The following is a 12,623-nucleotide window of genomic DNA, read 5'->3' as shown; positions in this document are numbered from 1 at the left end:
CTTCCCACTGGAGTCCTTAGGGGACACCCGGTGGGAGACCCACTTGTCAGCCAACCTAGCCAGCTTAAAGGGGTCCAAAATGTTCTGGTCAGCAACATACTGACGCAGCTCTGGCGAACAGGCTTCAGAAAAATGCTCAAAAAACAACAGGTGGGATGATTCAGCAAAAGTTTTCACCTTGTACCCATCAATCCACCCCATCATGTTCATGTGCGCAGCACTCACCCAGTCAACCCAAGACACATTCTCTCGTTTCTTAAAATCCCGGAACCTTTTAAGATATTGGGTAGGTGTCTTGCCAAACTTGGCAATTAAAGCAGACTTCATACACTCATACTGACCCCTTTCTTCCACAATCAGCTTCAGAATACAGTCATATCCAGTTTGAGGTACTCTACTTAACAAACACTTAGCCCAATCTCTTTTATCAACATCATGAATCGCACAAGCCATTTCAAACGCTTCAATCCATTGGAGGATATCTGAACCCTCCAAAAACACACCAACCAAATCTTTCATAAACTTGGTGGCTGGGGACCTGCCACTCTCAATTGGTTTAGCTGAAGTCTCCACTCGAGCTTTCTCTAACTGGATTCTCTGACATTCAGTGTCCTTATCTTTGAGCGCAAGATCCCTATTCTTGAGTTCCACTTGCTGTGCCAGCTCCTCTTTCTTAAGCTCAGCTTCTATTTCCAACTTGCGATATTCAAAGGCCAATTTCATCCGTAATAACTCGTTCCATGGAATTGCTGGGGTTCGGAACAGAGGCAGCAGGAATGGCGGCATTCCCAGAAACAGATTCAGCGACAACCCCAGGGGCAGAGTCCTCACTGGTTGCATCCCCCCCTTCATCAAGAGTTTCACCATCAGTCTGGTAGTCCACCAGGGCAGCTATCAGCTCAGCCCTAGACTTATCCACAAAGTCTAACTCCCTGGCTTCACAAGCACTCTGGAGAGCCTCTAAGCTCATCCGAGTCAATTTACCATTCGCAATGGTCTCCATCGCTTGTAATGCAGTTATTTGGAACACACCTAAACCTTAATTCAATAAAGTGCAGATATTTTGTAAGTGGCACGGTTATACACTGATTCTTAAAACCATAAGCATCCCACCGCTGCCACCAAGCTGTCAGGACGAGGTGGGGGGGTCTGTACTTCCGCTCTCTATATGGCAGAGGAAAGGCACAGAGGACCCCAGCCAAGATTCTCTGATATGGTAACGATGGACGAGCAATCAAGGCCTAGCTTCTCAGGAGGTGATGCAGGCTGGTTCTTAAGTACAGTGTATCCCCAAGCCCCCACAAAGGAATGTCCACACACTGTATTACTGAAAACACAGTCTTTATATAATTAATATTCAAAGGTTATGTACACTTATCACAATAATGCACTTTGTGCTCCGGAAAATCAACAATGGTAAATATCTACAATTCTAAAGTGGTACCACTAGTATTCGATTAGAGTGCATCAACAAGGCTGTGAAAATGCCACACGGATCAATAGCAATGAAACCAGCAATAGAGAGAAGAGAGAAAGCAGACGGATGAAACAATAGGCAGACGACTGGTCCGTGCTACTGGACACAGCTCTGAGTGGAGATCCCCCCACCTGGGCAACCTGTAAAATAACGATATATAAAACAAGCCCAGTCCATATATTGTTCAAGAGTCTCGTTCTCTCCTACAATGTTTTACCCCCCCAATGTACCTGGTGGAGTAGAGTTCGTCGGCGAGGCGTCGACCGATCCTTCTGGAGTGACTCCCTTTAAGGCAGGAGCCACGGATCGTCGAGAGGCGTCGCGGACTCGGGGTTCGGTGTCGGGGAATCGGCGGCCCTTCTTGAATGTCGCCCCTTTCAAGCGGGAGACACGGGGCGCCGAACGTCCGACCGTGAACCGGGTAGAACGACGTCGATGAGGCAGCAGGCTTTGATCCGAGCGGTGCTCGTCGACGACAGAGCGTTGGCGTCCTGCAAGGAAGAGGCGTGCGGGGCACCTCGGTGACGATAGTTCTGGACCGCAAAGAGATGAAGAAGAACTGTGGCCCAGCAAGGGCGTCGAGTCGTCGGCGTCTCTGCGGCCTTTGGGTGGCGGGAAACCCACCGGTGGATACTCCTCGGCGCGTCGACGGTCAGGCCTTCTCCCACAGGAGACGGCACGGCGATGCAGACGAGAGCGTCCGTTGATCAAGTTAAAGTTCTTAGGCAAACGGGAGCACGGCGGCTCCGGTCGGCGACGGCGGTCGTCGACAGTGGCGGACAACAGTCCGGGCGCTTCGCTTTGGGATTCCTCAGCAGTCCCCGTATCGGGTCGGCAGCCTGTCGTAGGTCTGTCTACCAGGGAGCGTTGGCAAAGGTCAGCTGTGCACGATGGTCCCTCGTAGCTCGGGAAGAGGGCGCCTTACCAGGTCCTCTCTGGGTCAGTCCTTGGAGACACCGCAGCCTTTAGATCGTGAAGGAGAGCCACGGCAATCCTTCTCCTCCAGCAGGGCCTCAAGGTCAAGCGTCAGTTACTCCAGTTACTCGTCGTAGTGGACTTCAGCTTCTGAACAATTTCCAGTGGTGAGAGGTCCCCAGATATACTATTCGGTCTCTCATCCACACTGCTGGCACACACTCAGCAGCCAATCGTACAGAAGGGCATTCATGCAGTCGGTCAGCCAATCAGGCACGCAGGGCATTCAGGCCACTCTTCTCCCGCTCAGACACTCACAACAAGGTATGTGGATTGAGACAAGTACTCAGCCATTCAACTCTACACACTGCATTCAGTCCAGTTTCGGGCAGGGCTGTCTCAGTCTTTGTCTCTCATGGCAGAAACCAGACAGCCACAACACGGAGTGCATATTGGTCACACTCCCCATTCACCCAGGTCCCACCCACAGGAGGTACCCACAACATACAGTCAGCGGGAAGGCTCCAGTAAGTCTAGCTGGGCCTTCACAACAACACCATATACGGAACTTCCACCCAACAGCCAGTCAGGGGGAAGGGACAGAGTCAGGGCTTCCCAGGACTTTGGGAAAACAAGGTATCAGGCGATAGAAAGCAGGAGGCCACCGGGGCCATCTTGTTTCCTATCAGGAATCAACTGATTCCAATGGCAGGGCCGGGGTACCCCAAAATGGCGGATACCCAGCGCACCTGTCAAATTCAGCATGTAGCTGCCACCAGCCCATACCCGGCTCTGTGGGCCACCCACGGGTGCCCAAAAACATACACTAGGGGCACAAGGTTGTACCCCTACCCATGGGTGCCATAAGGGTATCCCATGGGTCTGTTCACCAAACCAAAAGAGAGAGCTGCACCGCCAGGAGTCCCGCATGGACTTCTGCGCGGAAAACACGACAGAACACACGATAAGAACAGAAAAAGGACAAGGATACGGAGGCCCTGTCCCTCCGATGCATTTCCAGCATCACAGGGGTAAGGTAAGATGGGTCTCGGAAATCTGAGGTGGCAGTGACAGGATTTGGATACATTATTGTTCTGGTGGGACAGGGTTAGGCCCAAGTCCAATGTGCAGCCAAGTTTTTCCCTGTGTTGGAGGTGGGGGGGGGGCATGAGTGTAGTTGTGGGAGTAGAGCTGTGTCACCACACACCATGATCACTGTTTTCTCTGGGTTGAAAAGGAGGTGGTTTCTTGTCATTTACAGGTCTATATCTCTGAGTCAAGCTGCTAGGTCTGGTTATGGATCGGAGCTAATTTTGGGTATTTGGGTATTTTCAGGATAATTTGGGTATCAGCATAGTTATCACAGGTGAGGTTGTGCGAGCGGATGATCCCTGGCAAAGGGGTCATGTAGAGGTTGAAATGGAGAGGTGAGAGGCAAGCACCTTGGGGTACTCCAGTGTTCACATGGCGAGCGGGGAAGAGAAAAGGGGGGCAAGGTGGATGGAAGTGATTTGTTTCCTGTTATTGAGGAACGAGGCAATCCAGTTGAGTGCTGAGTCTCGGACTCCTTGGGAGTGGAGTCGGTCAAGCAGGTTTGAGTGGTTAATGGTGTCAAAAGCTGCTGAGATATCAAGGAGAACCAGTGCAGCGCTTCCTTCAGAGTCTGCCGAGACTTTGAGGTCATCCCAGATCAAGATCAGTGTGGGATCAGTTTGGTGACATGGCCGGAAGCCTGACTGAGTGGGCTGTAGTAGGTTGTTGGATTCTGTGAAGAGGTTGATCTGAGAGTAGGCCAACCGGTTGATGGGTTTTGACATGAACCGGGTGTTGGAGATGGGCCTATATTGATTGGCTGGAGGGGGTCAAGAAACGCTTTTTTAAGAAGGGGTTTTGTTTGACATGCGCTACTTTGAAGGGTTCTGGGAAGATACCGGAGGTGAAGGAATCATTGAGTATGGACCTACCCCGTTCTCCTGCACAGGTGGAGGTGAAGATTTCTTTGAGGAGAGAGACGGCACAGGAGTCAAGGGGCAACCCGCAGGGTCTGCTGCGGGACAGTAATTTGAGGAACTCCTTGCTTGAGATAGGGTTGAAAGAGTTGAAAGATGGCGCTACAGGGGTGAAGACATTGGAATCTCAAGGAGTGGGTGTTGGGCAGGGGGTGAGGTTGGAAAGTTTTGCATTAAGGTTGGCCGTCCTGTTCAGTGCTATACTGTGGAAGTGTTGGGAGAGGGAGTCGCAGAGTGTTTGAGTGGACGTGGTCGGGGCAAAGGTGCGGGAGGGCTTCAAGAATTCTGAGATGGTCCTGTAGAGCTCTTTGCTACTGCTGCAGCAGGTCAGGATTATTTTATTGTAGTAGGTTTGTTTGGCCTTTCAGGTCTCAGCTTTGTAGTCACGGTGATGGTGGGTGCACACAGATTTGCTAAGAGGGGTTATGGATGTTTGCCATTTCTGCTTGAGGGAGCGATTATTGGTTTTGAACATCTTCAGGTGCGGCGTGAACCATTTGGGGGTAGGTCCTTTGCGGGTGGCGATGGGTGGGAGGGGGGGAGTGGGAGGTGTGAGTTGTTAAGCCAAGAGGCAAAGGATTCAATGGGTAGGGGTCTAACTGAGGTTGGGAATTTGCATAGTAGGGCTTCAGCTAGGTCAGGTAGTACCTTGACCTTGCTACAGCATTTGTTATCATGTGGCGGGACAGGGCGGACCTTGTGTGATGGGGGCAGTGTGCGGACAGAGAAAGGTAAGGCTGAGTAGTCTGTCCAGATGAGTGGCTTGGGGCTCGACACAGAGACAAGGTCGGAGGAGCTGAAGATTGCGTCAAGAGTCCAGTGTGGGTGGGACCTGTGGTATGCCAGGAAAGGTAGAATGCCCCTAGGCTGTCGACGAGGGGTTTGGTCATGGGGTTGTTGGGCACATCAAACCAGATATTAAAGTCCCCCAGTATTGTGATTGCTGGGTGGTTGACCAGCATGTCTGTCGTATCCCGGTGACCTGTAGATGAGTAGGAAACTGTGTGAGAGAGTGGGCACCTGGCAGAGCCTGACTAGAAGGGATTCGCAGTTAGCTGTGCATGGCTGAGTTTCAGTGAGTGAGATGGAGATGTGAGGTTTGTGGAGGATGGCTACTCTTCCAGTTCTGGAGGGTCTGTTGTGGGGGATGAGTGAGTAGTCAGGAGGGAAAGCCTTGTGCACGACTGGTTTGAAATAGTTTGCGAACCATGTTTCAGTGATGAAGATGAGATCAGGATTGTCAGAGGATAGGAGGTCAAAGATGCTGTATCTGTTTTTGTCCAAGGAGCGGGCATTGATTAGGAGGCAGGTGACTTAGCAGGGGAGGGAGGATGGTGTGGGTGGTAGGGCCAGAACATTCGGAATGACTGAACCCAGCTAAGGGATGGTGGGTGTGGTTTGTGTCAGGTATAATGTTTGAGGGGGAGGGGGTGGGTCAGGAGCAGGACCAACAAGCAGGGGATGGCCAGTTTGCATGAGATCGAAGGGGTGAAAAGGGGGTGGGGAGGTGGGCGGCGAGTGGTGCTGGTGTGGTGTGTGGGTTCCAGCTAGCTGTTGGATGATGCACGAGTCCGGAGGGAGATGGAGGTGTAGAAGTGGTAGGCGAGAGGCCATGTTCAAAGAGGGACAGTCGGGAGAGAGTAGCAGGGAGGTCCTGACAGAAGGGCTGTAGATGGTGTGGAGGGAGGACCCATGCATGAAAGATGAGAGTGAGGGCTTGTCTTTGTTCCTGAGTTTTGTGCATTTGCGTGCAAGAGGAGTGTGAGAGAGGGTGGGGGGGTCAGGGGAAAAGAGATGAAGCGATGGTTCTGGAAAGAGCAAGGCATGTTTTCATAGCAGGTGGAAAGGAAGGGGGGCCTGACTGGGTGGAGATCAGGGAGGGTGTTGGTGCGAGTGGGTGAGTTTGTTGGGACCATCTAGGGGATGCCGGGTTTTCATGGTGAGGGGTTGAAGGTGAGGTGGGGCAGGTCAGAGGTGGAAGGAAGGGAGGGTATGCGTGTGCAGAGGGACGGTGTTAATGGATTGAGCGAGGGGGATACATGGGGTTCTGGCTAAGGCAGAGAGGAATGAGGGCAGGGGGACAGATCTAGGAGGGGAATTTCTGCAGAGAGGTACAGATGTTGCAGTAGCGGTGGGGAGGTGGTGTTGTTTGCAGCACCAGAGCACTCCTCTGTCTTGGGAGTTGGATGTAGCGCGGTGTATAGAACGGGGGGGGCTTGAGGGTTATTCTCAGCAGTTGACCAGAGGGAGAAGATGGGGGTGGAGGATGTGCAGAAGTGTGTGGAAGCGAGGTAGGGGAGGGCAGTTCATGGTGTGGTGAGAGGAGGATGGGTGTAAAGGGCAAGAGCATAAGAGGGTTCTGGTGCCGGGGATGGAGATAGAGAGGTGTTGCGGCGAGTAGCTGGGTTTCATGAATGAAGGTGCTAGATTGGAATTGGTGGTCCGGGTGCAGTGCTTATCGTCTTGCCACCAGGTTTCTTTTGTTTGTGGGTTGGGATGCGTGTGGTGAGAGGCTGTGTGCGGGAGTGATGCTCTGGGAGAGTGTGTTGTAGAAGTGTCAGATTTGTGGAGGTGGAGCAGTGGTCTTTGTTGGTGCTGTGTTCCTGTCAGATTGGAATTGCCAGTCATGGTCAAGTGAGGGAGCATTGCAGAAAGCCGGGGTGGTCAGGTCTGAGTGAGTAGCTGCAGGTAGGGAGCGCTTAGGTCAGAGGTACCTGGGTCGAGAGAGAGGCCAAGTCTAAGGTCACTGCAGTCGTTTAGGCTAGAAAGGGGGTTCCTGAACTGCCAGGGTGGTGCAATAGCAAATGCAGCAGGACCCAGACCCGAGAAACCTGGACAGAGGGAGAATATGTCCAAGATGGGGGCACAGAAGTAAATGCAATAACACCTTGATTTTGGAGACCTGGGAACAGGGGGAAAGCGCCTAAAATGTTCCGAATTAATGTACAGCTTTTATATGAACTGTACATTTACGTTTAGTAGATGTGCACTTATGTATGTATGAAAACTCTCATTAAAGTGGATTGACGCTGAAGTTGTCGCATGACTATGCATAAATGTGTGAATTGTAAACCTTTTTGTATGCCTCCTAAAGTTGTCAAAACTCATATCAAAGAGAAACCTATAAGAAGATTATAGGACATGTGCACTTCACATTACTTCACACTCCTGGGTTACCTGTACGCCATACGCACATGTCTGACACTTATGCCCAAACACTCATATACACAACCTTACAACACACCCTTATTCCACCCGGTCCCCTTTGTATAGAAGGGCTAGAGGACATGGGCTAAATGAACTGACTCCTTATACACAAAATGGAATTGTATGTGCATGAAATACACATTAATTATTCGTACACTACTATGCATATCCAAACTCAGGACTAAGTTTGATGAGACTTTTCGTAATTATCTGAGGCATATACGAGATGTAAGCCACATGCCGCATGCGCCGTATACTCATACGGCAAACAGGCATTCTACATACACCTATACGACATACTCTAATACACCGTCCTCCACACAAACAACTCTACTCTGAAATTAGGTATAGTAACAACGTTTAAATAAAGAGTTAAGGTTAATCTAACAAAAATTGAAGTCTGAAAAGAATGGGAATAACAGCTTAAAGGTACAAAAACTCAGCGTATGTTACAACAAATGTAATCATGAAACGTTAAAAAAAACTCAAACTCACTCTCTACCACTACAAAGCCAACCCCTCAAGTATAAGACAGGTTACAACAAGACCAGCGTTGAAGTGGGTCTTAAAGCTGGATTTGTAGTGGTATGGAGTGAGTGTTCACACTTTGAGTTCTGTTGTTGAATATATAGTGGTATACAGTGATTGTTTGAACCTTAATGTTGTTATTCCAACTTCTTGTAGGCTTACTGTTTGTTAGATTTACCTTAAGTTCCCATATAAAAATGTTTAGTATCTAATATATAGTGTGTGTTTTATCTTTGGAAAATGTCTTCTGCTTCCGGTTCAAGGGGTTAATGTACCTGCCTGCAATGATGATCATAACCTACAAGTTTATGTCGTGGCAGAGCCGAATCTTTACCTAGCACAATAAATTGCCTCCTGTGGAATTATTGAATTTGCGTGAAAAGATTCTTGGCTCCCCTCTTTTGCACCATCCATTTGCACTCACTACTTTTCAATAGCCCTTAAGGCACACAGGGAATATCCAAGTCTGTAACAATCGTGCACAGATGGGCTCCACACATGTGTGAATGTGTGCAGTCAGCCATGAAGCTGGCTTTTCATTCGTCCGTATATTCACGCATACATTCATACAGCCAGCCATTAGTTTCCGCAAGAGTACATGACTGCAGCCAGCAATTCATTGACACATTCAGCCATGGGTCTACTCGTGCATCCAGCCACTCGGTCACCGATTCCTTCATTTAAGAGCAATTCCATGTAGAAGTCCTCTCGGCGCATTACTCCTCCAAGGTGGACTTATGTACATCCACACATTCATCTTTTCCTACAGCCACACACGTATTCAGTCACACTCCTTGTTAGTTCTTAATGGGCTCCGCCATTTATGCTTAATTTCTTAGCAGTAATTCACACATTCATTAATGGAGTCACCCATTATATGACACACACACACACACACTCTCTCTCTCTCTTTCTCTCTCTCTCTCTCTCTCACTTTCAGGCAATCACACATACATGCAATCCTCCATTCAGCCATATTCATGCTCAATGATTTCGCCATTCACTCTTACACATTCATCGACACCAGAGGTCTGCAACCTCTGGCTTTCCAGATGTTTTGGATCGTAGCTCATGATCCTCCACCGTGGACTGTGATAGCTAGGACTCATGGGCGTTGTAGTCCAAACAGCTGGAGAGAAAACCTACACTCACTACCCAAAAACGTAGTCACGAATTCTATTCGTTCTTATGTGGCATTCATGCACACATCCATCCGTTCCCATGAAGCTTCACGTGTTCGGCGATGTACACGTCCCTTTATTCCTCCATTCACATGTTCATTCATCCACTCCCCACAGAATGCATTCATACAGCCACACACTGGCAGCCAACACCCTTCACCCCACACACATTAGACATACTGTTACAGTCATCCAGTCAGTCACACGCATTCACTCACGCACGCGCTTATTCAATCGTATATGCATCCATGGGGCGGCGCACGTGGCAGCGTTCAGTCTCCCACATTGACAACATTACGCCTTCGGTCACTGCTACGTTAATGAACAGTTGCTTTCTTTGATAAACATGCCCTCATTACATGAAGCCATTCAGCGAGTGACCTCTGCGGATGCATTCCCACCACGCACTCCTCCACGGAGTGGCACGCGTGGAATCAGCCCTCGTGCATTCATTCATTCATTCATTCATTCATCGGTCGTATTGTCGTGTTATTCAATCACGTAGACACCCTCTCTTCTTTCAGGGTTCATTGTACGTGCAGGGAGGGGCAGCCCTGCGCCATGCCGCAGCATTCTCTATTCGGAGGGAAATGTGTGCGCCTAATCGCAGCCCGCACCCCCAGCCACCCTCAAGGCAGGGCACACACTTTCTGACAGTTATTTTCGGTTATGATTCCCCCGCCCTTTCTGCTACTGCCAGAATATGCATGCCTTAGTCACGGCACTGCGTTAGCATGTGTGCAAGGAGCTTTAAACCGCCCGCCCTCCTCCCCACCCCATGGTTCTTTTAACATTGCGAGGGGTGGGGGGGGGGGGTTGTTTAAACACGGCGCATCAGCAGTACCCAATGGGCCAAATTTGTTTTACGACCCATCCGACTATCCTGCCCATTCAATTAGTTATGAAAAACGTAGTTATGAAAAACGTCACTCACACTCACCTTGGTACTTTTTTGCTAGTCTTTGGGATATGCGGATGGGAATTATTTTGAAGCTATGGTACAGATAACGGTTCACGCTGGCACTCCCCTCTTTGATCTCCATCCCCCCAAAAAAGAAACCTCTACCATATGGCAACTGCATCCCATTTACCTTATTAAGAAGAGAACTTCACTTACCGTGAAGCAAGAGCAGAGCCGTCTCCTCGCATGCCGTCCGTTCCGCAGTCAAACACAAAACAGACGCCCCCCACACAAAAGAAAGAAAACACACAGAGTGGAAAAATAAAGAGCACGGAAGGCGTCCTTGTGCCCTGGGGACTCCCTGGAACGGCCCCGGTGGGCTAGCCGGGGAGAGGCGCGCTCCCCTGGTACTCCCTCAGGCACGCTGGGAAGCGGCGTGTGCCTGTCCGGTCCTGCGTGCTGCGTGCTCCTGTGGAGGTCAGTCAGTCACTGCAGCTTCTCCACGCCTGCCGCTGCTACTGCTGGCTCCCCTCCTCTCCCTCCATCACCTCTCCGTTCTACTTAAAGGAGCACCGCCGACCAAAGCCCTGCCGAACATCTGTCCCGCGTCCAAAAAGCCCCACTCCTGTCAGAGGTGCCTGTTTAATTTTTCATTTATGATTTTTCCCGCAGGCAGCATTGCTGTTTCAATGAAGGTGCCTTTCCAAGCTACTGCAGTCGCCAATAACCTACTGTAAATGCGGCCAGTTGTCCCAACATGTCGGCTGTCAGGAGACAATGCCCATTTGAGCCCCTACACTGGTTGGAAAGGTTGTTGAGATGTGTTTTAGTTACAAGTGAATAATTAATTCTATTTGAGTGCGCCATTTTTGTCCTAAAAAACTGCTTTCCAGCGTTGGTGCCGATGACCACAATGACATGACACAGAGATTGCGGGTGGTGTGTATAAATAGTAACAACACGTGATAATGGCGTTTCAACTTTGGCCTCTTGGAAGATACATCTTTGGGAGGTCGCTCGAATAGGGGCTGAGGGGATTGAAGATTCTTTTTTAAAACATTTCTGCTGCATTGATGGAGCAAGAGTAGCTGGTGGGAGAGAGTCGCAAGAGAGGCGTGGGGTGGCGGGGCCCCTCTGACTGGCACAGTACTTCCCCATTTTCCAGCAGTGTTTTAATTGAGACGATAGGAGTAGAGTCGTTGTCCAAGAGTAGAGATGTTTGGTTAGCATGCAGTCCAGCTGTGATTGTGTGCCCGCGAGGCCTATCACACCGTACTTGGTGGTGATGCATGGGGTTGCTGACTGGATATACCATTGAAAGGCTGTGGAGGGGTCTCAGAGCTGGCGTGGCGGTGGTTGCCTTGCCTCGGACTCAGTATCTGTGAGGTTGTGGGGTCTGCCATTTCTTTTCATGTTTGGGGGATTTGCTGGTTTAAGTGTTTTGTTGAGATTGTACTGCCTATAGTTAGCGTGTGGTAAGTCTTCTGTTTGTGCACGGGTCGGCGCTTTTGTATTCTAGCACTCGTGATGGCTGGATCCCTTGGCCACTGGTTTGGGGGTGTAAGCGTAGCTTGGAAATTGAACATACTCCAGATTTCTGACAGTATTGACCTGTTGGGGAAGAGGCTTGGTCCCGAGGGCCTTGGGACAGATGAATGACAATAAAGGCGATTAGGCAGTGGTTGGGGAAACTTGGGATCATCCATAAATTCTTGGTTGCATTCATTTTTAGACTATGTAGTGGGGGAGAGGTGGCATTTAGTCAACCTGCAAGGCCTTTGTCGAATGGAAAGAATATTTTTAGTGTGCCCACATTCACCTGGACCCCTAAGCCAGTCATGCTGAAGTTGTTGGGCAGTGGCTTGAGGGCAGACTCCGGGCTGCCTCATCACAGCGGACCACATCGACTCCAGTGGCGTGTCCAGGGAGTGCCCTGGGGCGGCACGTGCTACCTCTGGAATCTGATTGGCCACACCTGCTGCCACCCCATTATCCTAAACTATGATTATTATGTGTGTGTGCGCTCATACTCCGTGCGACCCCTGCATAGGTCAGTGCCCGACTTGGGCCACCCCAGTCAAAAGAGTCTGGACATGCCAATTGACTCAACCTGGTCGCTGGCTCGACTCCGTGAAGCAACAGACTCGAACACCAAGTAGACTTGCTGGAGGCCATTGCCTCGCCTTCTCATACCCTGACTCTTCTCAGCAGAAGCATCTTTTGCTGCTGACTCGACTGTTGACACAAACTGCTGGAAGCAATTGACTTGCGTGTCTCGAATGCTGATTTGATCCAACTGGAAACCATTCCTTGAACCAACTCAACACCAACTCCCCATTGGGAGCGCATGACTCGATTGTCTTGGCATCAGCTAATTTGTAGCAAAGCTTCTAGAAGCCTGGCTC

At 50.1% G+C, this 12,623-nt stretch overlaps 1 protein-coding gene across 1 annotated transcript in view; it reads right to left on the bottom strand.

Annotated features, from left to right (window-relative positions):
• LOC138581359 (gonadotropin-releasing hormone II receptor-like) overlaps window positions 1–10,771 on the bottom strand; it is a 703,230-nt gene extending 692,459 nt beyond the window's left edge. Inside the window, exon 1 of the mRNA XM_069652638.1 lies at window positions 10,435–10,771. The gene's annotated coding sequence lies outside the window, so the exon portion shown is untranslated. The remainder of the gene's footprint in view (window positions 1–10,434) is intronic.
• Between the last annotated feature and the right edge of the window lie 1,852 nt (window positions 10,772–12,623).

The sequence above is a fragment of the Ambystoma mexicanum genome, chromosome 1p (assembly GCF_040938575.1).
Source record: "Ambystoma mexicanum isolate Mex_15411 chromosome 1p, UKY_AmexF1_1, whole genome shotgun sequence".
Classification (NCBI taxonomy): domain Eukaryota; kingdom Metazoa; phylum Chordata; class Amphibia; order Caudata; family Ambystomatidae; genus Ambystoma; species Ambystoma mexicanum.
The sequence above is the reverse complement of the archived record's forward strand: the minus strand, read 5'-3'. Positions and strand labels throughout refer to the sequence as shown.